The 26,030-nt window shown below is 40.8% G+C and overlaps 2 long non-coding RNA genes across 2 annotated transcripts; one reads left to right on the plus strand and one right to left on the minus strand.

Annotated features, from left to right (window-relative positions):
- Positions 1-732: 732 nt before the first annotated feature.
- Positions 733-26,030, minus strand: LOC122972866. Its single transcript, XR_006399862.1, has 2 exons — positions 25,863-26,030; positions 733-1,580 (listed from the first exon to the last, which is right to left on the minus strand). It is a non-coding gene; the product is annotated as an uncharacterized LOC122972866 (long non-coding RNA).
- Positions 16,251-17,818, plus strand: LOC122972867. Its single transcript, XR_006399863.1, has 2 exons — positions 16,251-16,549; positions 16,649-17,818. It is a non-coding gene; the product is annotated as an uncharacterized LOC122972867 (long non-coding RNA).

Genomic DNA, 26,030 nt, shown 5'->3' on the forward strand with positions numbered 1-26,030 from the left:
ATTGGCCAGGTGTGCAGAGGTGGGAAACTAATCAGACTTTGAACTTTTGTCTCAAGTTCACGTAACTATTTTTGGCACTTTACGTGTGTACAAACGAGTGCACACACCATGAATGCCTTCGAGGAGAAACCGTCTGGAAATGTGTGGTTATCCACACACTTTAACGGTAATCACGTCTCTCATCATGATGATCAACGCTTTAAACGGCTATAAAACACCTTTGTGGTCGGACAAACTAGTTCTTTTTGAGCGTAACCCGTCCTTTTACCCAGAGGTTGGTTTAAAACCGATCACCTGACCGCTTGTGTTTCTTTTCACCAAATATTGCTGCCCTCCTCAGCTATTTCTCTGGTAAGTAAACCGTTATTAGTTGTAGCAACAATTGCCAAAACTATGAAGGTTTTACAGGTCCAAGTGAGTAATTCAAATAGACTTAACTGAGCCAAATCAGCTGTGAGTCAGGTTAGAAAACTGCAGGACAACACTGAATTCTTAAAGCGATACCTCTGTTTGTGGTTAGGATTTTGTAATAGTACAGATACAATGTCTTATGTGTGTGTAAATGACCCCTGTGAAAAGTGTGAGGAGCTCATACATAGATTAAACGCTTTCACTCTCTGCAGCTGTAAACAGGAGGCAGTGATGCAGAACACCAGTGACTGGCTTCAGAGTAATGAGCACACTTCACTTGCTGGTTGGACACTAAGAAAAACACACAGCTTCATAAATATCTGCCAGACTGAAAAATTTTTTATTCAGACAAGTGTGCCGCATTTTCAAAACATTCAACAGCGTAACGTGCCCACACAAACGTGCACAAAGTATATGCAAGTATGTTTTTTTTTTTAGAGATTAACGCAAAACAAATTCCATTCCTCTGACTGTACACTTTTACTGTATGTGTTTGAACAACTTACTCTCATGACTCTAACAATTATAGATTTGTCACGTTGCAAGAATTTGGAAATACTTCTCTATTTCTTTTTCACAAGAGCATGAGAAGAAATCCCAATAGGTTCACCTCATTTACTTTCTTTTTTAAGTGAGTTTATGTGAAGTTTCAGAGCACTAGCGTCAATAAATTCTGCTATATATATAATAAGAAAAAGACTCCTAAACTCTGCACAGACAAATTGCTCCCTCAGATTTAAGCCTACAAAATAAAAGATCCAACTGTGTTGCTGTAACTGACAAGACCTGAGAGGAGTAATAGTGCATATTAAAAAAAAGACAGTACTGTCCCTTTAAGCAGACCAGCATGACAGTTGTAACACTAGGTACTTCCCAACCACAATGTAGAGCAGCATAGGGGCCCATTCAGGGTGTATCTGTGTCCTCTCAAAGAAAGGGGAAGTAGATAGTATTAAAAAACCATGCAGCCTGTGTGTGTGTGTCTGTGTGTGTGTGTGTGTGTGTGTGTGTGTGTGTGTTCCATTAAGACGCAGTGAAACCGAATCCAACACTGCTTCCACCTTTGCATCCTTCCCATTCAGATCAGTATCTTCGGTCCTCTGTGAGTGCAACAGCTGCAGTAAGACATAGGACTACATGAGGGTCTGCAACACTCTCCACCACCACCCCTGCAAAATCAGACAAAGGGGAAAAGGACATGGTAAACTTGTGATATGACTGTGTGTGAACAAACTTTCGGTTATCAAGAAAAACTTTCAACTCTGCAAATGAGCCGCCCCTTTCACTATGAGTTTAGTTTTAAAATTGCTATGAAATTCAGATGAACGCACATATATTCGCCCACCTTTTAGAGTACAACAATGAATTTACGCAAGAAAAGGGTATAAACAAAAGGACGCCTATTGAATAAGGTTGTAGTTTCAATGTACACTTACTGAAAACCAGCAAGTCAAAGCACAGTGAGGGATCAGACGGCTCCAAATAAAGTAGGATTTTTCTTGAATTAGACACATAGATTAACTTTATCCAGGGTGTAAACCACACAGCTGTGTAGAGGAGGTTAAGTTAAGGTAAGCATTTCAAAGATAGTGTAACGGACAGTGCTGCTTTCAACTTGAATATTTCTGTGACTGCTTAAGTCCTCCTCCACTTCCTGTCGCTGCACCTAATGTTATATGTGTACGTCTGTTGGGGAAAGTCACTCTGGAGTGTGTGTATGCAAAACTCGTCATATGGTAAAGGTGTTGAGTCACGTTTGAGTAGGTTGTTTAAAAAAAAAACAACACACACAAACACCTGAGGACATCACCTTGCTTGCTTGCAAGTGGAAAAACTAATTCATTACATGTCCTGTCAGGATGTTTTACACATTAATGAGCTATTTTTGCATGAAGGGGTCTTCCATAATTAACCTAGACATACGTCACACACACACACACACGCCCATATTTTAACCTAATATCAAGCCTGAGAGTCATCTATCAAAACTGATACACTAAATGTCAGATGTAAACATGGTAGGAGGGTGACATCAGCAAAAGGCTAATTATTTTTATTTTTATCAGCTGCTCATATTACTGCGAGAGTTTTCTATATGCTTGTCACAAAATAACCTTGTTTATTGTTAACTGCAGTGATCAGAGTCTTTTGTAGTGAGAAGAAGAACCAACTTTTGGGTTCAAAGGGACATGAAATCCAGTTAAAAAAGATCTGCTCCTTTAAAGGTGTACTCCATCATCCATAAAGTTGGTGGATTTGTGAGAGACAGAAGGAGTAGAGGCTGAGATATCCTGACTTTTAGTCCCTTGCTTCCTCTAAAAACACTGGATCCTACAGTTCCCATAATGCAACTCAAAAGCATCTTTCATTGAACCCTCCCTGCCTCCTACTGTGTGTTCAGACAGAATCCAAAGCAAGTTTTTTTCACCTGAGCCAGAGCGAATTGACGCAAAGACACTCCGGCTCGAGTTGAAAACTTCATAATCGTACAGATACATGAAGGAAAAAGATGAGAGACTGGAGAGAAAGAACAGAAAGAACTGGAGTTTCTGGTGAGTTCAGTTAGAAGCTGAACTGAAGCAGATAAACTTGCACAAAGTCTGTCTGAACATATCGCTAAATACCCATGTCTTTCAACTCCCACACCTGCGGTTTGTCATGCGGGCATTCTGTCGAAAATTTCAGTCAAGCCCAAACTGAGATAACCCTCATGACATCATCACGGAGGACGTTATACGATTGTATTCACAGGCTGAGTATGACTACTCGTGATGAGTGAACTGAGCTTGTAAATATGTAAAAATCAATGGAATTCAGTGAAAAACAATACATCAATACATCCTGAAAACAATCAGCCTCATACAGTATATCTCCAAATGGTTAAACAGTAGAGGAACTTCTGCTATGTGTCTTTTTACTGCTGACATATTTGGTGCTTCCATCACAGTCCCATGTGCATTATAAGGGCATTAAATGGTTCACACAGAGGTTGACTTCTAGGGAAGCTGAGTGGCTGTAAAAGCTGGGAAGCCACGTGTCACAGGAAATGTATTTCCAGGGGGCTGACAGAGTATTAAAAGGAATGTGGGCGAGGCTGTAACCAACACGACCCAACTGGCATCATGCCCCGCTGCCTCCCTCACGTGACTCACCCTATTTGTGGAGGTTTGGTATCTGAGCGCGGCTCGGCTAAAACTGGCACACAGAGATGGAATCCGCTCACATGTACCTTTACAGTATTGCTGCTGCTCTTACGGACAGGCAGGCGCTACACACTCAAATCTGAACCTGGGTGGTGTGTGTGTGTTGCACTTTCATTTATGCAGCCCTTTGCTATTTATACATGATAAGCAGCAGAGCAAACTGCTAAAACACAGAGGTATGCAGGGGAGCTCGCATGACATTTCCCACAATGACTTTGGTTCACTGTGGGAAAACCCATTTCATCTGATGTTGATTAAACCAGGCCAGTCACTTGATAACAGCGGCGCTTGAAGGGATAGTCTCGTCTACAATAGGTCACACAGAGAGCTGGTTGGCTGCAGTCCACAAAGGCCAGCTCTAATGCTCTGATATCAGACTGATGTTAGAGGCAACAATTTAGGGATCAACATCCAACATCCAACATCCAAGCAAGAAATAACCTATAAATTATTATTTTTGACTTGTTTGTTCACCACATCTCCTTTTTGTTATGTCTATTTTAATTGTTCACACATGGATGCAACTTATTTTAGAAGTAAAATTTAAAAGGATAAGTCTGGTGATATTCTATATTTTGACTGAAACCAACAATGAATTGATCCTATTAACAAGTATTATCTGTGTAGTCAAAGCCTGATATGGCCTTTTCTTATCCAGTGAGTGAGCCACACTGTTGCACTGTTCATTACCATAACTGTGAGCACTGTAGTTTATTTTGAGCCGATCCTACTGTACATACGCCATCCTGTTTAATCCGCAGCTGAAAATAGTCCCAACAAAAGCACTTTATTCTCTTGTTGGAGTGATGTCTGTCAGGATTTTTTTCAACCTTTTTTAAAAAAATGAAACTATATATTTGTGACCCATTTTTAAAGATTTATGACTTTATCCGGAACGATCGATTTTAGTGACAAACCACTTTGTTGGTTTTGGTCTTTTATTGAGACTTGATAATAAAAATATAGAATATCGCTTTTCCTTTAAACCCAATCAAGAGTCAGATGTACAGCTTTTACATCCTAATGCAAATTAAAGTAAATTAAAGTATATAAAGTAACTTCTTCACCCCAATAATTTGACCTCATTGGGTAATGGGTGATGGAGGATTGGGCAGGATATGCGATCTGCAATGAGCTGCGTCTAACTATTTGAATGAAAGCAACGTCAGCCCCTTTGAGTCACTGGTTACTAAACTCGTCGAAGTCCAGCTGCCTCGCATCTCCGTCGTAACGTGAACCGGGAGGAATGTGCCGCAGCGTCGATGCCCGCAGCGGCTGGCCGGCTTCTCCGATCATGATCTGCGACCCATCTTTCATCGACAACAAGCTTATTACCCAAAAACCTCTTGACCTCGCACTGACAAACATGAGGGCAACTATCGGCAGAGATAATCCTGGAGGGGCGTTAGAGGTCTGACCTAGACCACCTCTGTGAGTCCTGGAGATTCACGCACACTCAGTCAGCAAAGCCAGACAGAATCTGTGTGACATACGTGATCTTCAGACGACCCAAACTATCCTTCCTCATCCTCCGGATGCAGCAGGGCAACCTCATCACTTAGCGCTGTGTGATGCCGAGTGCAGGGCCAGGCCTTCTTCAAGAGCTCCAGGCTCATTAGCAATCTGTATTTCAGAGATTACCCACTGACACGCTGACCGACAGCTGCTCCAGAGGAAAGCCAGCAGGCAAGAGGAGCTGCCGGGTAATGGGGCACTTCCTAAAATCATCCATTTACAAAGCTGAGATTTCTTCTCATACTGACACGCTGTTATCCAGTGGAAGTGTGCTACATTGCTTCTTTCACTGCCAAAACAGAAATAAATTGGCAGGGACTTTTCAGCTACTCTTTGTAATGAGTCAGCGTTGCTAATGTTTCTCTTCACACAGCTGCTAGCCTCATAAAAAAAGTATTAGTCCATTTTCTGTTGCCTTGGACCACACATCTGAAAGCGTGGGGGCATTTTAGTGGTCTCTTCCTGCCTCCTCTTTGAGTCGAATGAATGGATACAAATGAGACCACAACACAAGCACAAGGAGACATGAATGCAACCTTTTTTATTTCTTTGAAAAAGGTTCAATGAGATAGAAGCTAACAGCTGATGGAAGCGCCGTGTCAAATCAGGCTGCTATCAGGTTCAAGGTGCACAGAGAGCCTCTCCTCAATGTATTTTTACACAAGGAGCCAGTGAAGTCATCACAGCTGCTGTGGCTCTCCCATAGAGGCGGAGTGAAAGGTCGTCCCTCCAGCTGAGGGCTGTAAATTCAAGACGTAAAACGGGAAAGACGTACGCTCCACTCAACAGGTGCAGATCCAGAATGAATGGTCACCCGTTCTTCTCTTTTTTTTTCCCCTCTGAAGGAGCGAGGACAAAGACGAGTAAGACAGGCGCATTCAGCCTTGAGAACTTACGATGCTCAAATGGCTTTAATTAAAACAATGATCGTCCTTCATGAAACCTCTGGAAACGCAGGAACTCGGGCAGAAACTTGGCTCGTGCGACTCATTTCGGAGCAACACAACACACAGCGAGCTCTCTGAGATTTAAAAAGCGAAACTACTTGAGAGGTTTAAAAACGATGAGAAACCCCTCATCCACTCGTTCTCTTCAGATCACTTACGCTGCCTCTAATGAAACAGAAAATGTGACCGTGCTTGTGTATTCCTGCAGACTGCAGCAGATGAACAATGTATGAATGCTTGTTTTGTTGTTTGGGGTTTTCTAACATAAATCTACTTACTGATCCACATTTAATTTTAACGCTGCGTGACAGCTCAACCAATATTCAAACTGAAGCATGCACACTCTACTGAGACAGTTTGTTCTGTCTTAAGAAGCCAAATTCAACCTGATAGAGCTTTCTGCAGGAAAAACAGTGTAAACTGTTCTTAAATTGACACTCCAGACTGAATCTGTATCAAACACTAACGCCCTGAGAGTTGAGAGGTCACAGTAAGTACGTAGCACAACAGCTGTGATCAGCTTGGATTCTCATCAGATACAATAATATTCCAGTTTCAAAATGAGAAAAAAGGAACTAAATGTCCAAAAAAAAAAAAAAAAACTTCCCAAATTATTTCTGCAGTGTAATCTACTTCACCACCTTCCCTTTCTAAGCATCAGTGTGCTCGAAACACACGTTTCCAGAATTTTCTCATAATTGTCATTTATGATCTTATCAAGATTGTTCGAAGTCGTTTTGTGCATCTTTCATTGGTCTGAATCACTCTATTCTGACTCAATGGGTAGTCTGACAAACTCACCTTGTATTGTAGTTTTATTTGTTTTATGAAGTGTTCCTCAATAAACATATGCAGCATTCATGTCATCTAGGATGGATGGTGGAGATGGGAAATATTCCCATGTTTAGGAGATTTAAGACGATTGTGTGATTGCAGTCGGTCATGTGAGGTTTAAAAATACTGTGTAATGACAATCACATACAAAATCCATGAAATTTGGCTGTAAATGACTTAAAAGACGGACTCTGGCTGATATAAGGAATCCTTTTTGAGCTACTTCCTTCTTATTAAGCACTGAAGCTGACATATCTGACCTTTACGAAAGTCTGACACGTAATTACAGTAACAGTAAAATACATGATTACATCTGAGTCATGAAAGTCAGTCACCCTAATCAACAGAAGAGCAGGAGAAAGCTGCTCAGACATGCTTAATCCAAGGTACATGCAAACTAACAAGTTGAACAGGGTCGTCCATTTCCAAGCCAAAAACTGCGTTCTTGTGCTTCTTTCATTTATCCGACTCTCAAGAGTCTCTTATTAACTTAAACTATTTTGAAAATGAAAAGATTTGTGGGAATGTGTGAGCGAATTGCATTTAAGATTTATGAAGGATCCAATTTTTGAAAATTTCTGTTACATAATTCATTTTATTGAAATGCTAACGATGTCAAATGTGATAGCTCATCACAGGACAGTAATGCAACTAACCAGTAAGATCTGTGAGGTTTGTGGTGTAACTGACAGCAGCCACTGTATTACAACAGTAGGGCTGGGAACTGAACTTCAATACTTTTATGGCACCAACCAAATCGCTTCAATACTACCTAGTATCAAAAATATTCTACTCAGTTGGTACCAAATTTCGATACCTAGCAGGAGCGGAGCTGTCTGGATAATTTGGCTGTAGCTTCTTAACATAAACAGCAGCAGCGTCTACAGCAGTTTCATCAGTAACAGAAAGTTTGACCAAAACACGTAACCTGCAGGTAAGACAAGACAAAGCTGTATTAAAATATCCAAGATGATGATATCGCCCATCATTCGACATCAAAACAGCGGCGGTTCGGCAGCTGGTGAAAGGCTGACAACAGCGTCTTGTGAGGCTCGGCTAACGCTAGCTAACATTACCTGTGGACTCCTGTGTTGTTATGTCACATAGAGACTGCTTTGCTACCTTTGCAGCGATTTGCCAGCCGCTGAACCGTCTCGTTTTACCTGCAGGTTACGTCTTTTGGTCAAACTTCCTGTTACTGATGACGCCGCTGTAGATGTTGCTGCTGCCTCCACTTGCTACGTTTTGAGCCGTTAATCCGACTAGCATTAACTGACAATATATACTACACAAAACAACGATCATAAAGCAAAGTGATAAAAGGTTGTTTGTCGTGCTAAGATTAGCTTGATGGCGTCAACAGTATGAAAGTGATTGTAGTAAATAGGTTTATATTTTTATGTTATAAAACTGCTTTGAGTGTGTAAAAATGCCAAAGAGCTGAAAAATAAAACTAAAGATTTGTACTGTAATGTAATTTTCTTTTTGTTAAAATGGATTTTATTGAATTGGTAAAGAAAAAAGTATCATTCAGGAACTGGTATTGAGAAGTTTTGAACGATACCAAGCTCTATACAACCGCCTCATAAACAATAAATAAACCAGGCAAAAATTCAGAGAGCTCAAGAGCAAAGCTCAAAGTGACTTTGACTCAGGTCAAACCATGTCACTAACCTTTCTGTGACTTTATGGGGGTCAAGGGTCAAAACCTTGAATATGAATAGTTTACACAAGCATCAAAACAAATAATTAACACTTTTCAGTGAAGTCTTTACAGCCTCCTCCGGGCAATGAGGAGAATGGGACACAACTGAACTTTGATGTGCACATGATGCTTGAACTGCCAAAACAACACATGGGGGGGGGGGTTACAACCAGAGCAGCAACTACAGTCATTCTCAACATCTATTAATCTGTTGATTATTTTCTAAATTAATTGTTTAGTGAATAAAATGTGAAAAAACTGCATTCACAATTTCTCAGAGGCCACAGTGGTGTCTTTAATTGGCTTGTTTTGTCTCAATAACAGTCAAAAAAAACCTTAAAATATTAAATTCACTGTCATATATGTCAAAGAAAAACACAAAATCATCACATATGAGAAGCTGGAACCAGAAAATGTTGAGAAGAGTTGCTTGAAAAATGACAAACAATTATTTGATTATAAAAATAGCTGCCAATTAATTCTCTGTCAATCGACTAATTGATTCATTGTTGCAGCTCCAGTCACAACAAAGCAAGTATCAATTCATGAACAGTGAGCGGGACACCAGACTCAAGTTCACTTTAAACAGACACCTTCAAAAAGGGGATTTCAGGTCATTTTATGGTCAAACTGGGTTGTAACCTAATTTGATAAACTGCTTTACTTCCTTTCGGACTTCCTCTGAAAAATGAGTACATTTGTGTGAAATCGTTATATGACACAGTAGATACGTATAGTTGGAGGAGGCATATGATTACTATACGGGCTGCTCGTCATGCTCGCCCATGGTGATATAAGGCCGACTGTTCTCAATGACATTCATGGAATTTCACCCTGCTTATTTTTCTTTCATCTCCACTTCCAGTCATTAAGAAACATCCCCGCACAAATCCAATAAGTGAACAACCGGCCCTCACATTAGCACTCTGATGGGAGAGTGTTTATTTCCTGCTGTAAGAATGACACCATTATCATTCTCAGGAAATCAGGCCAAAAAAATTGATTTGGGTCCCTCTACTTCTTAATTCCTGGTTGGTTCCTGACAGAGACGGAGAAATGTCATTCAGTTGGATTCAGTTCAAACTTTGTGAATTCAAAAAAATGTTTTGTGATTTTCCTTGATGTCAGTTCATCTGATTGGCCCAACTGTGAACCATAAACCATCTGATTCTGTAGATAATGAAGATATATCTGACTCATCTAAACGTCACAGGGACTTTTGTGTAGCTTTTGTGTCCTCGAGGCGCAGCGGCTGAAGTTCTGCACGCTGAAGAAAGAAAGAAGCAATGAAAAGAAAACTGTACGGGCATGACATTTTTCCTGCAGTGGTCAATGAAAGGCACCAATGTTTCACATGACAAATGACAATAACTTACAGTAAACTTCAGATTACTAAACAGGAAAAATAGGAGTCAAAATGAGGAAGTCGTAATTGCATAACTAACTGTTCCTCTCACACAGCTCCCACACTTTATAAAAGGGTCATGACACCTCAGACCGGATTGTCTGGACAGTGAACGTGCTCATGGCACGGAATGACCTTTCGACCTGCTTCGGCCGTGACCTTTCACCCAGAGCTCTGGCCCTTGACGTTGTTCCACTTTCACTGTCGTTTTGAGTAACAAGCAATGAGTAACCCGACTTTACAGGATGGCGGATCCTCTGGTTTAAAAATCAGAGGCACCGCATTAATCAACAACTGCGGTGGGAAACTCTAGGGACGTGTGAAACTGGAAGCTCCTGTGTCCTCTATCCTACATTAAAAGGCGTGTTTGTGATTAATTGCTGCCCCCCTTTTCACAATGAAAATGTAGGTTTAGCTGTGAAATTTCTTTGCGGACGTTCAATTCAGCTTCTTTTTATCTGGGCTACACGTCCAAGTCGGAGAAGGTCCCTCATTCATTTCGTCGGCCGCCTTTGAACTCTCTCAAACATGGAAGGCTAAATATTTACACGTCGGCCCTTGCTTGTTTAATGTTAAAGGCACACTTCCACAGAAGAGTAAATGAATGAAAAAGCTTTAGACAAAACACCTCCAGCGGCTGATGAGTACCAGGCCACTTTAGCGCGTCAGTCCCACAGGTTCAACCTCCTTTTCAGGGCATGGGAGACAGGGACCCAGGGGTCTGCTCGGGGGCTCAGCGGAGAAGCACAGCCCTGCTGACACTGCTGTCTCTCTGAAAAGAGACGATCTGTGCATTTAGAGTTGGCTTAGGCCCAAAGAGATTAAACGGAGGTAGGCTGGAATACCATGTGAGGGCATTACAGACAAAGACAACAAGCCATCTGATCAGCTGCGAGCACCATTCATGATCACAAAAGAATGAGGTGTACAAAGGCATGTACGAGCGAGTTTTTTTTTTTTTTTTTTTTTTTTTCCTTAATTGACCGTTATCTAAATCCTTCCCTTGAACACAGATTGTCCAATCATAGCTTAGCAACTGTAACTAGGCACGAAAAGTGTGTCAAGCTTTGGATTTCTCCACATGTTGGGGCTGTAGTAAGAGAGATACTTGGCATTTAAAGGGTCTGAGGGTCTTTTTTTTTTAAGGCTTTACAAAACCAAACATACAAGAGCAAATGTGTAAAGAATGGATTTAATTTTATCTGCCGAGTCTGTTAGCTTGTGGCTATTTAGCTTGCTAACTATAGAAATAACCTAACCCAGTGTTACAAGGCCAAGGAGCGTTTTATACTTCCTGGGGTTACAAGTTACATAAAAAAAAAGCTACCGTCACTATAACATATCCACTGTGTAGTATATCCCAACTGTGTGGAAGCCGTTTATAGATGCTAATAATGTTAGCAGCTCTATTAGGCTCTTTATTGGATATACAGGGATGTTTACACTGCATCAACCCTAACCAAATTATCATGAGTGGTAGTTTTTGCTTTTCTCTTGTTATGTTAAAAGTGAAAAAAATACAATTTCAAAACATGAACAATAAGGCATTAATCTACATTAACCTTTGCCTTGCTGGTCCAAGTATTGTACTCTCTACTCCACTACATTTATTTGACAGCTTTAGTTACTTTTCAGATGAAGATAGATAGATAATATAACGTCCAGCAGCTACAACAGTAACATGCTGCTTCAGTATTAATAATCTAATGATGTCATATATAATAATATATCAGTCAGAGGGACCAAACCACTACTTTAACTACAGTTTACTGCTAATACTTATGTACTTTAGTAGGATTTTTCATGCAGAACTTTTACTTATAATGGAGTATTTTTACATTATATCTGAGTACTTCTTCTACTACTGAATATGAGTCAGCTCTTACATTTTTCCTCATCTTACTCTTTATCTATAGCACTATGGTCTAAATAGCTCTATGAGAACAATGCTGTTTCTTCATTTCCATGTCATCTACATTAATTATCAACCAAGCCTTTTACCTTTAAAATGAGTCAGCTTGAAACATTAAAAAGTCTGCTGGAGACAATGTTTTCAACCAACTGTGGAGCTGATGTGGGGCTTAATTAGCCGGCTACCTTTAGCGATAAGAGCCGTCATTTCAGTCGGTAAAATTGACAGTCACGGGCTATAAAATGAGAAGCCTGCTTTTGTCTGTCTGAAATCAAGGAGCCATTGTTTAAAAAGGTAGTGTGGCAAATCCATGATTGTAAATGGCAGCGAGGTTAACAAGCGTAGCAACATTAACAGTAGGGTTAGCCAATGGTCAGTTAATCCTGTCCCCTGAATTTAGTGGATGCCAAATGGCAGTGTCAGAGGTGTGAAAATCTGCTGGATTTGAAGACGCTAAGATGCTTCCTCCTGCCCTTGTGACATTTTTCAGTCTAACCACCTGGCAATATAAAGCGAAAAAAGGAGGTGTTAAGAAAGTTGTGACAATACTTCAGATGTGTGCTGCAGAAAAAAAAAAAAACCAGGAGGCAGGACTGAAAGCAAGTGAACAGTGAAGGGAAAGAGCTTTGCAGAGCAGGATCAACTCCTCTCTATCATTCTTAATCCTTAAATGAGTTTACATTAGAAGATCTAATCTAATTCTCCCGAATGAAACATCTGTTTTTACTAAGTAGAAAAAGTGCCTAGGTCAGTCAGAGAGGAGCGAGAGTTCAACTTCCAGGGAAAATAATCAGGGGAAGGAAGCTATTACTAAATGTGATCATGGAACGAATGTCAGCTCTAAGGGTTTCGCTAAATCTGTCACAAATGCTTTGGACACAGTCTTGTATCAATGTAAAGACCAGTTATATGACATCAAAAAGCCTTTTCTTCATGATCTTTGGTCACAACAGTAGGCCGGCATTATATTTCGTACTATGCTTCGTGTTATGTTAGAGTGAAACCAAGCAATCTCATGCTTGGGGACAGCAATCTAATCTGTGGTGAATCAGCAGCAACTGAAAAAGTCCCGTCCTGCTTGTCCCTGATAGTGAAAAGAACAACAGCCATCAGCAGGAAGAGGAAACAATGTCCAATGTCACCACAGCGGAGAGAGGAGGAAAAAAGAAATGTTCAAATTCTTGAAATCTGAGGATTAAACAAAAGGGGACTCGATTCGTACATTTGTAACAATTAACAGGGAGTTTTCGAAACTGTCTTCTTCACCCAAGATGGTAGAATTTATCATGAATCTCAGACACATAATGACAATCTGCTGTGTGAATGAAAGACTTCTGGGACGAGGCATTTTTCAGTCTGGTGCTGCATTTGTCTGATTTGGCAGAACAAAGTACAAATGCATTATTTTATTCAGACGAGACAGAAAAAGAAAACATTCTGGCACAAAAAAAAAACCTCACTGCACTGAAAACTGTGATTGAAGGTTGAAATCATGGAAAACTAAACGTTTCATCGTCGGTGACCGGGCCGTATAACTTCTACTTTTGCAGTGTTTGGCTGAACCACCTGCTACTCATGTCCAACTTCTTGACCCGAAGCTGTTACTGTCTGAGCCGCTCCTGAAACTTTAATCCTCTGGAGAGTTGTCAGCCATAGATTACATATTATAATTGCATATGGTGGAAAGAGCTCAAACTCTGTGAGCGCTAATGATGTATACGTTAGAGCTGAGGCAATTAGTTGATTAACACAGTAAAAAAAAAAAAAGTACCTTTTAAAAAGTTCTGGCCTCTAAAATGTGAATATTTACTAGTTTTCTTTCTTCTTTCTGTGTCAATATGTCAACTTATCTCAAAATGTATAATAATCGATAATGTAATTAGAGCTGCAACGATTAGTTGATTATTAGATTAGTTGTAAACTATTAAATTAATTGCCAACTATTTTGATAATCGCTTGGAGTCTTTTTTTCAGAAAAAAAAAGTCCAAATTCTCTGATTCCAGCTTCTCAAATGTGAATATTTTCTGGTTTCTTTAGTCTTCTATGACAGTAAACTGAATATCTTTGGGTTGTGGATAAAACGAGACATTTGAGGACGTCATCTTGAGATCTGGGAAACAGTGATCGACATTTTTCAGCATTTTCTGACATTTTATAAACCAAACAACAGAAAATAATTGACAGGTTAAATCAATAATGGAAATAATTGTTAGTTGCAGCCATCATTTTCATTATCAATAACTTGGGGATGCACAAATCCAACTTTTTCTCTCCTCATACTCAAGTATTGATTTCATATCAGTGCTCTCTTTCCCCAAATTTAAAAGCTCTATACATCGCTGTGTGGAGCTCCTTGGAATATTTGTTATTTAAGATAACATGAGATGACCTGGGGTCAGGGGTCACTGTGGCGCTGAAAACAGCAACCCGCAGTGACTGAATGAATGTAAACGACAGCGGTAACACTAATAAAGAAACTGTTTTTTATGTGGATCAGTCACATCATGGTCAGTATCCACGGTGATACCAATCTAGTTAGATCAGATTGGTGCATTCCTACAATTAATCTGATATTTATTTGGATAGCCAGAGCCCGACGTGATGTTTTCAAATTGACTAACAATCCAAAACGCAAAGATGATTGAAAATGTTGGGCTAGTTTTTTCTCAAAACTGTTTGTCAGTTATCAATACAGTTGATTTATTTTCTATCAATTGACTAATGAAATCATTATGTATTATTTCTACACTAATGCTGCCCAATTTTACGGAGACACAACCCCCAAAATATGCCAAGACTACCCTTCAGAGTGGGCATGAAATGAGAAGACAAGCACTAATATCTCTTTTTAGATGTTAAGGAAACTGTACTGTGGCAGCATAAATATAACCAACACAAACTATGACTGGCATCTGAATGCCTGAGTGGCAGAAAAGTAAACAAACATCCTACAAGATGACACCAGATCTGTCATTTTGCCAGTACATCAGTACATCATCTTCCCGCAGAGCGAGGACGAAGGAGAAAAGTCTTAACAACATATATATATACTGAACCAGAGAATAACACAGTGAGCTGCTGCTTTAATCTATCTGGTAACTTTGGGAAGGTGGACAAGTCACAGAGGTCACCTGTAGGTGAGGTGGCTGCGCTCAGGAACCTGCTCACTGATTAAGATGAAGGACGCTGAGCACATAAGGGAGGGTAGGTGCAAACGAGCCAGGGGCCCCGGGGGGCCCATCTGTTGTGGGCAAATAAACGCAGGCTTCAGTCGATGAGAAAACAGCCCTGCTCTTCCCCTGCGAGGCGCAGCAGACAGCTCCATTAATCAGGACCAGGATGAGCCTGCTGGGCTGCAGTGACAAGTCAGCAGTGGCACACACTCTCCTCCTCCTCCTCACACTGTATCTCCATTATAGGGCCGAGGTGTCAGCTGGCTGCAGCTTCTGTTCCTCTGTTGTCACTATCAATGTTTTCACAACTGTCCTCCAAGAATAACTGAAAAAAGCGACACAGGAGGGAGCAGTGAAATAATTTATGGGTTGCCATGAATCCCACCAATAAATAAACATTTGTTTTAGGGGTTGTTTTAGTAGAGAGTGACCAAATGACTTCAGTCTGTCAACAACTACTGGACTGTATGAAAGCAACTCAATTTGTCAATGACAAATGAGTCAAAATGAACTTTATTGAAAAGATCTCACCAAGATGGTTGGAAATGTTTCTCAGCAGACAGAAATAGCCCTACTAATAACACAAAATAGAGATACAGCAGTTACAACACGGCATACTGCACAGATAAATGGCCTTTCATTAATAAGTAGTGACCAGACATTTAAAAAGTTAAGTAACAAAACCAGCAACTGGCATTTATCCAGGTCAACAAAAAGTATGGATATACTAGTTCAGTACCTACATTAGCACTCTATCAAAGAACAGCTTCCACATTCATTTCAATGAGACCACTGTGTGTTGGTAGTGTAGGGGTCATGGTGCAGAGGGCCGCAGCAAAAATGTCACAATCACAGGTATGAAGGATGTAAGAATTGATAACCATGATAACTTTGTTGTAAAATCCTGCTGTGCGGAAATTTGGCCTCTTATAAGCCTTCAAACCGGACTACGTTGTTCAAATGTGCCGTTGCCATTCGCGTTTCGGTGCTATTTTCAGTCTGAACACGGCCTTAGTCCCAATTGGCAGACACGTCTATTGCATCTCTAGCAGTAAGATAAGATGTCCCCACAGTCGGAGAGGGAGGTTAGGGAGGGGTGCAGGGGGTGAGAGGGGGGGGCGGGCACAGACAGTGGAAAGGAAGATGGAGGAGCACTTTAATAGTATGATTCAGCAGAGGTATCAGTTCCCACAGATGGCAGGCTGGCTCCTATTGACTTACATAGGAGGGGAGTAAAGAGGCAATCAAAACCACCCCAGGGACGGACAGTCAGCACATCAAAAGGGAGCGGGATCAGTGTGCCCAAGGCTCTCCATCGGAACCCAACTGGGGAGGCATGGAGGCTTAGCTTTGTAGAGTGTGAAGTAAATGTACTATAAAATGCTAATGTCGCGAGTGATTTCATTCGAAGGAAGTAAAAGCCAAACCCTTTCAAATGTCACCGTGAGTTGTAACCTCTTCCTCTTACCTCTAATCTTAATGCATCTTTCCTGTCATGAGAAGATGCATTACTCTGAGTGGTGTATTGTGCCTTATCTGCAGACTCTTAAATTTGATTACTGAGCTTCCTCGACTCGTCGCCGACCGCATCTTCTCATCCGCGCAGACGAGCGGAGAGCCTCACCGGCAAGCCGAGGCTGTCTGAACAAGGATCGGGGCTCTGTTTAGTGAAGACCAGGTGTCAAGAGGATGTCTCGAGACACCTAAAAACACACAGTACGACATCCATAGACGTGCCTCTGGTGGTTTCCTTTGGAGGCCCGCAGTTTTCACACTTTCTCACTAACTGCGACACAACAGGAGGAGAAGACAGAGAGAAGGTGAGAAAGCCGTTTCCACCTTCAGACAGAACGACTCGGCGCAGCAATCCGATGATCTCACCCCTCTTCTACTAAAACTGCTCCTCATTTGGAGAAACACAACAACATGACGGTGCACAGGCCGCTCTCGCTCGCAAAGTGGCGTCCAGGAGTAAAACTACATTAACCTTTTGGAGGGACTTTTAATCAGTCTAATGAATTCTGCCAGACAGACAGCAGCCTGACCTCCAACCACTGATGAACGAGTGATGGAGAGACTTGGCACTGACAAGACGCCATTAATATTTCATTAACGGTGCTTTAATGATCATTAAACTGCACTGTCGACTCTGCTGGCAACGTGATGCTGCGTTTGTGCTTCAATTTGCAATAAATAAAGATGAATTCGCCTGTAATTATAAAGGAAAAAAAAGAACAGGAAGAGCTGCAACGTTGAAATGATTAATGAATCGACAGGAAATTAATTGGCAACTATTTAGATAAGTGAATAATCACCTTAGTCACTTTTAAGCAAATTTGCTGGTTTCAGTTTCTTCAATGTGATGATTTAATGCTTTTCTTCATCATACATGAACTGAATATCTTTCACCTTTAACTTTTAACAAACATTTTTCTAATCGAGAAAATAAGCCACTAATGGAAAAAAACTGTTAGTCGCAGCTCTTCATAAATGTTTTGGCAACTTCACACTAAGTGGGCTTATATGTCACTTTTCTGTATAAGGTGAAATGGCAATCGGACAAGTAATACTTTCCAACACCTGCAACATTTCTCAAGTCTGAATCATATGATGTGACACGAATGTAATGAAACACTGTTAATAAGCCAAGTTGTAGAGAGTCTTCTCATGTCAGATTGGTCAATAAAAAAATGTGCTTTCCTTCATATTTTCCATCAGTCTTCCAATCCAGTAAAACACTTTATATACAGCTTGTTAGCAAACTGGAATTAAATGTCAACAAGCCTTGTGTGTTCCTTTTTTTTTTTTTACTATGTTTGGGAACTGCTGGATTGTTGGTTAATAAATGGCAGAATTCTATGTTTTATGTCATAAATGATTTACCTGAGAGACAGACTATTGCCAATTTGTTTCACAATTCAGTCTGTATTCATGTTGTTGTTAGCTGAGTCCAGTTTGGGAAAGGAAGGTTTTGTTTTGTTTTGTTCTAACCAATCATATCCCTCCCACCTCTACTGTTTCCAGTCTGCGTAGGTGGTTGCTGTTAACGGTAAAGTTTTACATCTCAATCAAAAAAAAACATGTTAGTTAAGTTGTTATATCTCTAAGTTGGCTCACATCTGCATCAATCTTATCCATTTCTCTCACTATTTTTCTGGCTCCAGCGCAATGACGATGACATCCCCCCCCATCCTTATTCCAGCCTACAAAGCTCCAATTGATTGTTTTTCCAACTGGGGGAAACAGCTGTCACTGAGCACAACACCAGACCTGTTTGAATCGCTGAAGAAAAAAAAAAAAAAAAAATCTGTGATGTGGGCAGCGATTCAGACGTCTGGGACCACGCTAATAAATCATGACATTGATGGGGAAGTTTCGACTGAAAAATCCATCACTGGAGCGGCGTGTGAGAGAACGGAGGAGGACACTTCATATTATTATTCCCCCCCCCGGACTCTCCGCCGTCATCCGGCAGAGATGCTGTTACCTCAAACCAAATATGACGCAGGTATAGCAGCTCTATCTATATACAACAGTCAGTAATGATTAATGAAGTATCAGGAAACCTGTTTGATTGCCAAAAAGGCAGTAATGTTACAGATTTCTTCTCTGGTAACATGTCATATAACATATTGCATAGCTTGGCCAATTAATCGATTAGTTACCAACTACTGAATTAATCACTATTTTGATCATCGATTAATCCTTTTGAAGAAAAAATGCTAAAATTCTCTCATTCCAGCTTCTCAAATGTGAATATTTTCTGGTTTCTTTAGTCTTCTGTGATAGTTAACTGAATATCTTTGGGTTGTGGACTGTTGGTTGGGATTTGGGAACCAGTGACTGACATTTTTCACCATTTGGACCCAAAAACAAATCGATTAATGGAGAATATAATCGACAGGTTAATTAATAATGAAAATAATCATTAGATGCATCAGAATCATTGCAACAACCTATGTGGCCCTTCCTTTCACTGCGGCGAGCGAACAAGAAGGTGTCTATCCGTCTCGCGCTCCTCCTCTGCTCTGTCAGCTCAACAATGGAATTTTGAAACCTGCTTATTAAATGTGTGGGCATGTTTCCTTTCAAACACAAGTCCTTCCACTACCACAGTGGCAGGACACATAAACACAGTATGTAGGTCAGTCAAACAGTTTGTGTCTGTTCTCTCCCTCCACGCCTGAGGTAAACTGACAGCAAAAATCAAACAAATTGTTTGCCGAGTGTGACTCATCTCACCCGCAGAACCTGGGAAGTGGAACAAGGTTAGTCTCCTCCTTGATGTCGCCCTCCATGTTCACCGTTTGTGCCAACATCTACCTGTCGAGGTGCACAGTAGTCCTGCTGTTTGACAGCAGCTGAGGATCACATTTCCTTCCTTATGATTGAGGGTTAAGTCCGACCTCCTGTGTGTGTGTGTGTGTTTACAGCAGTATGTCATTTGGTGGCATAAACTGTGCCGGGCTATAGTGAGAAGCAAGAGAGAGAGAGGGAGAGAGAAAGATGTCATGGGTTGAATTCCCTGAAATCCATTTAGTGGCTTAACACGGATGCGACACACAGCATGTTGAATTTTCCATTTGATATAATGGTGCAGCCATAAAAAAAGTAACATCATGGGTTTCTACAGTATACTGCACTTTAATAGAAGTGTGACAAAGCTTCAATGAAGCACTGGAACAAGCGGAATAGATGTGACAATGTCACTCAGCGTGGAAAAATGATTTTCTAACTTTGATGCGACTTAAAAGGATTCAAGAGGTTAAAGCTGATGTAACTCTTTAACAGGATATGTTCCTTTTATCGCACCGTGACGTGTTCATAGATAGATCGAGTGTTTTATTCATTCCAAAAGGGAGATTACAGTGTTAAGCACCCATTTAAAGTGTTTCAGCATTTCAAACATTTTCTTTAACAACACATTCATGTCAGTTGAGCTGTAATTATTAGCTGATTAATCGATTACTTGATTGAAAGAAAACTGGCAACTATTTTGATAATTGTCATTTTTTTTAAACAAATATGTCAAATATTTGCTGGTTGCAGCCGATCTGAAGCTGTTATGTGTCAGACATGATGGTAAACTGAATATCTTTGAATTTTGGACTGTTGATCAGATGAAACGAGACATTTAAAGACAACACCAATCAACATCAACACCATCATCTCTGACAATCTACAGACAAAATGATTAATTGATTTATCAAGAAGATAATTAGCAGATTGATCCAGAATAATTGTTAGTTGCAGCTGCTGGAAGACACCTTTTGCAACGACTGCAATAAGTTTCCTTTTCAGGCAGGGTGGAGTGGAAATGATGAGAAATTAAAGCTAAAGTTAAGCTAGCACTAGCATAAGGCTCAAAAGACAACCTCTTCATCCCTTTCCTCTCCCGGCTCCCTTGTGCTCCTCCGAGTCCTTCACCTGCATCCTTGTGATCGTGCACACCTGATATACTGATATCTCCCTGGGGACTGGAGGTAATGGTGCTCTTAGGCTCACAGGTGAGTCTCTAAAGGTTTAGTTGTTAAAACTGGTTGAAAACAATTAGAGAGTTTTAAAAAACCTGCATTGCAGAACCAATCCAAGTCTTTAAGGCATGTCACCGCCCTCATGTTGGGGCGGTGACATGCAGTTCACTGCGGAGGAGAATGAGGAAGGTAAGGTGTGTCCTTGACAAAACATCAGGGGTTTAGGTTTGTTAGCGGCTGTTCTCACCGCCGTTCAAGCAACTACTGTACATTTAGAAATGACCAGACTTCAGTGGGCGGAGATCTCCGATTGTCTGGTATCACGAGAACGCGGAGCTCTTAGATCACAGGTATGGGGATCTTGCTAGCCTGTGATTGAGACATAGCGATGTCTTAGGAGTAGTAAGTACATTCATGTATTGACTGACAGCCATGAGCCCACACCCCTGACTTTGGCCTCCTCTGATTGGTTAGAAGGGTGAGGCTCGCTTAAAATCTTGATCTCCGTACTGCTGCCAAGCTGTTCAATGAGCCTGAGTCATAGAAGACTTTGACAACACCTCTCCACATTAAGATATATTCTGGAGCATATTTCAACTACAAAATATAATTAAAAAAACTTGTATTCTGTAGCTTTAAATTATTATTTGCTAACTTATTCTCTGAAAGGGAAGAAGGGTAGATTTGGTTAGTTTTTGTGCACTGGAGGCTTCAAGTTTCCGCATAAGACTTGAATAAGTTGCATACTGGACCAGGATTGGCTCCAAATGAGCTGTGATGTCACAAATCCTGCTCACCCCCCCCCCCCCCCCCGCTAGTGTCAAACATACAGCACATCATCATGCACATCCAACTGTAGGAACAAGAAGGGAAAGACATTTTTGAGTTGAGGGGTTTTAAAAGAAGGGTGCGGTGGCTCATTTTTACTTCAAAGAAGCAGAACAGCATGACCGGTCACTCAACTGATTTTTTGCAGTCATTTTTACAGAGGCTGATTTCCCAGAGCATGAATTTTCATGATAGAAAAAAGTAGCCGTGGCGATATCAGGTTAGAATATTTTTCTAGCTTTAAATCCTGTTTCGAACCTACAGGAACATTAAGTTCTGTTCAGATGCTCAGAGAAGGTCAGATGACATCAGTTTCATTCACCGGGATGGAGCAACTCAAGGCTGAACATCATCAGAGTGACTGAATGAAATACTGCGTCTGTAACTCTCATCTCTGGTGGGAGATGTTAATGTGCACGAGCACTGATGAATCCAAGGACGTTGGAGTTTTCTACTGAGGCTAATTCCTCTTTAATATGTGCAGTATGCCTTTCCACTCTTACCGTAAACTGCCTGCCTCTTTAAACTCAACACTACCGCTCTGTAAGACCGCTTGTAAACAGACACAGCCTCTCATGCCTTAGTCCCTAAAATGCAAACGTGAAGTCAGCGTTCACAAGTCACATTACTGGTATTTTCGGTATGCAAGTCACCAGCCAGTAGCCACTGTCATCAATCAAAAGTCTGGCATCGAGCCAGTCAGCGTTAATGAACACATTAACACAAGAGTCAAAACGCTTTGTCCTTTGATAGTGCGCAGCTGCAACGAATGATTGAAGGTTTACACTATGAAATGTCAGAAAATAGTGAAATACTCAGTTTTCCAGAGCACAAAGTCGCTTATTTTGTCCAACAGAAGTCTAAAACACAAATATGTTCACCATAAAGTGATATAAAAGACAGAGAAAAGAGAAAGCGGAACCCTTAACCAATTATCAAAAAGACTTTGGTACTTTTCACTTGATCGCCAATCGATTAATCCACTAATCATCTCAGCACTGGAGATCATTACACGTGAATCTGACAGGAACGCACGATTTCACACATGCCTTAGATTCCTTGCTTTCTATACATATATGCCCATCTTTCATGTGACATAAATTTTAAAAACAGTCATCATGGGAATAAAGTCTGTTCCTCGCAGCTAAATAAGATAATTATGTCAACGTTTGAACTTATGACTGGCCTTTAGTATACAATCTACTGTATCTGTTAGAGCCAGTATGCTGCAGCATTCCTCCGCTCCGCCAAAAGTCCAAAAAAACCTGCCCTCCTCTTGGCCTCCTGTGTGGACGTCTGCGTTTACACCGTGCTGAGGGAAACTCCTGTGGGAGAATTAGCTTTAATCCTGCCAGCACGCCCTGCTTTGATGAGGATCGTCGTTACAATATAGCGCGTGACAATGCTCCGCTATGCACTGATGTCTCCTGCATGCAAATAGGAAAAAAAAAAAAAAAAAAAAAAAAGGGCTGACCAGCTATTCAGCAGCTTTTTTCCATCAGTGCTTCGCCTGAATGCGGACGGACCGGCGGCTTGAAAAAGTCGGGTTGTGACAAAAAAAACAGGCTTATCAGAGACTTTCTGAGAGATTACTGTGGTCAAAACTGAACGCTACACCTTTGAGAGGGAGGGTAACGTGCAGTGTTTTTACTGTAGTCTGGTCATCTAAACACTAGATATCCAAGAAAACATCAAGCCGAAAAAGAAAAAGTCTTGAAATTGAGGTTTGTAATCTTTAAAAACTCTCTTTCTTTAACTTATATCCTATATCAACTTGTATATTCTGAAAGCATATGAGGTTAGGCAATGACATCATTCACCAGAGGGACCAATAGTGTTACATAACAGCCAGACGTTGCTGTGGGCGCTCCGCAGCACTGTTCCAAATGGTTCCCCTCTGAGGCACCGTACATAAGTCAACTTTCTTATTTATATCCGAGAAGTGAACACAAAGTTTACTCAAAAGATTACCCTTCACCCACACCGCCTACACAGTAAAAAAAATTAGATCAATTTGCGCAGCTGATAAGGTAAAAGTAGCCTTAAAATGCTTTCAACAAAAGTCTGAAACAGTGGTGTTGCATTCAAGAGCACACGTGCCATTTTTTTTTTTTTTTTTTTTTGGAAACATATCCCTAAACGGTCTCACATGGTGAACTGTCTGACACTGTGCAGCCACGAAAGCTGGCAGTGAAACACAGGTAGCCGCCGCTAATAAAAACATACTGGCGGCTCGGAGGCTGAAACAGAGAATGCAAATGAAGCAGCGTATTCCCAAAGAGGAAAGTGATGTCATTTGATAATAATGATGCTATAAAAACAAGACACAGCCAGAGAAAGAGAGAGAGAGAGAGAGAGAGAGAGAAAAGTTTAACAGGCGAGTGGCTACAGTTTTGACTTCAGGAGTATCGGCTGCTTAATCTATTCCAGTTTCCAGCTCTGAAAAGCACTGATTACATAACAGCGGACCTCCATGTATTCCTGGGCCTCTAAAGTATCTGAAAAGTATGTGTGCAGTGTTTGTGGTGAGGCGGCCGAATGCTTGGCTCGACTGTAGGTTTGCCTGGAAAACACGCAGATCTCTAAGACACACTTTAACATACTGTATGTAACGTTTACACACAAGATTCAAAGTATGTACAGTATGTGATCGCAGCAATGCGGAAAAGAAAAACTCTCTGTCTTACTCGAGGAATAGCAACTATCTATGGATCTGACTCCACCGTTCCAGGCAGTAAACCCTGAAGAATCACATGCACATCTGTTTTATCAAACAACTGTAAACTATTTCTCTCTCTCTCAAAAAAAAAAAACTCTACTGGTTCATGTTTCAATATCTCATATTTATTTTCTCTACATGGAATAACCAAATAATTTAGAGTCTGAACTGTCTCTTTTTTTAGAAACAGAACTCTTACTTCTAGGGCTGAAACAGTTCCTTTATTAGTTATTGATCATTTTCATTCATATATCAGTTTTTTGCTTCTTTTTATATCAGTTCAACTTGAATATCTTTGGGGTTTTTTTGTTGGTTGAACATTTTAAGATGTCATCTTGAACTCTGGACTCTTTTTTTCACTATTTTCTGACATTTTATAGACATACTCGTCTCTATGTTTACTATAGAAGCAGCACTTCTTCTACCTGACAGAGAGCCAGTTTGAGCTGGAAACTTTGGACTCCTTTTATGTAACGAAAGTATGAAATACAGAATCTATGCAAAGCAGCGGAAATACTGCATATCATTTTGCAAAAAAAAAACCCTGAAAAGATTTCCTTGGTTTTAGTGATTTCAAGTGAAAAGATGTTCAGACATCTGAGTTAAAACTGGACTAAACTTCAGTGTGTCGAAGGTCCTAACTACACACTGTAGATGTGGTTTAAAGCAGCAGTTATTTTTAACCAAGCCACGCACAAAAAACTTGACTTTTCACCTAAATCTAGCTCAGTCTGAACCTGAATGCCAACCTGTTGATGCCTTTTGACATGCAAATCACCACAACCATGCTTACAGAGCAGTAAAACTAGATTTTCTTGCCAAAATGAGATCAAAACGCTTTCTGAGGCTCATTCTGGACAACACTTTAGCACTGGTAGATGCGTGTTGTCATGGAGGCTTGAACCCAGGTCAGCCAGTTACAGGACACTTTCCCTGCTCACTATAGACCGCCCTGCCCACCCAGAAAGTCTACACAATGAATCCACACTAATCCCATCTTTTGTGGTCCCTCCCGTGTGTCTCAGTGTGGCTGACTCATGTCTCAGACATGCTGCTGCTGCACCATCTCTGCTAAAGTGCTTTTTATATGCATTCACAGGTGAGGAAATAAACTGTAATTTAGGGGTATTTCTTCTTCTGTTGCACACAAACAAGCCCCACAAAATGCATTAAATTGCCCATAAATTCAGGCACAAGACAGATGTCATCTGTTATGATCATAACAACTGCACTACTTCACTGACAGCACAGATAAAACAAATGCATGAATCAGGTTTTGTGGTCCACAGAGAATAAGTGTTAACACGTATTCAGTGTCAGTTTTATAATATATAGAAAAACAAAGATAGTATCTAATCAGTGTGATCAGCACGTGCAACAATAGGCTAGCAGCAAATGTGTTGTACAAGCCTGCTGCTCTAAACTCTGCAGCATGAACAGGAGTTGGACAGACAATAGAGAAGCCAGCCGAAAATAACACTTGTCCAAAGAACAATAGTTTCACACAGGTTATGTCACAATATGCGTTTAATTCACATCAGATTAAACCTCTGCAAAGTCGTTATGATCCCCACAAGCCACTACCGCCTCTTTAAAAATCAAGTTTTCACCAGACAGATTGGAAGATACAGAGATTTGACTTTATAATATCATCAGGCCTGTTCATCTCTCTAATTAAACGTGTGATTAAAGCTGTTGAATGCAATCGATAGAAAACATACAAAAGAGCTCTTACCGGGCCGGTCGGGCTGCGTTTCTTTGCTGCTTTATTGTTTTTATATTCCTTTTTTTCTCCTCCTGCTGATCAGTCGCGCGTCTCACAGACACAAATCTCGACCTCACTTCCATGTGCTCGCGACCAGGACCACGCGCTCAAGGGAGCGCTCGGGATACGGCGCGTGAC

The sequence above is a fragment of the Thunnus albacares genome, chromosome 21 (genome assembly GCF_914725855.1).
Source record: "Thunnus albacares chromosome 21, fThuAlb1.1, whole genome shotgun sequence".
NCBI lineage: Eukaryota > Metazoa > Chordata > Actinopteri > Scombriformes > Scombridae > Thunnus > Thunnus albacares.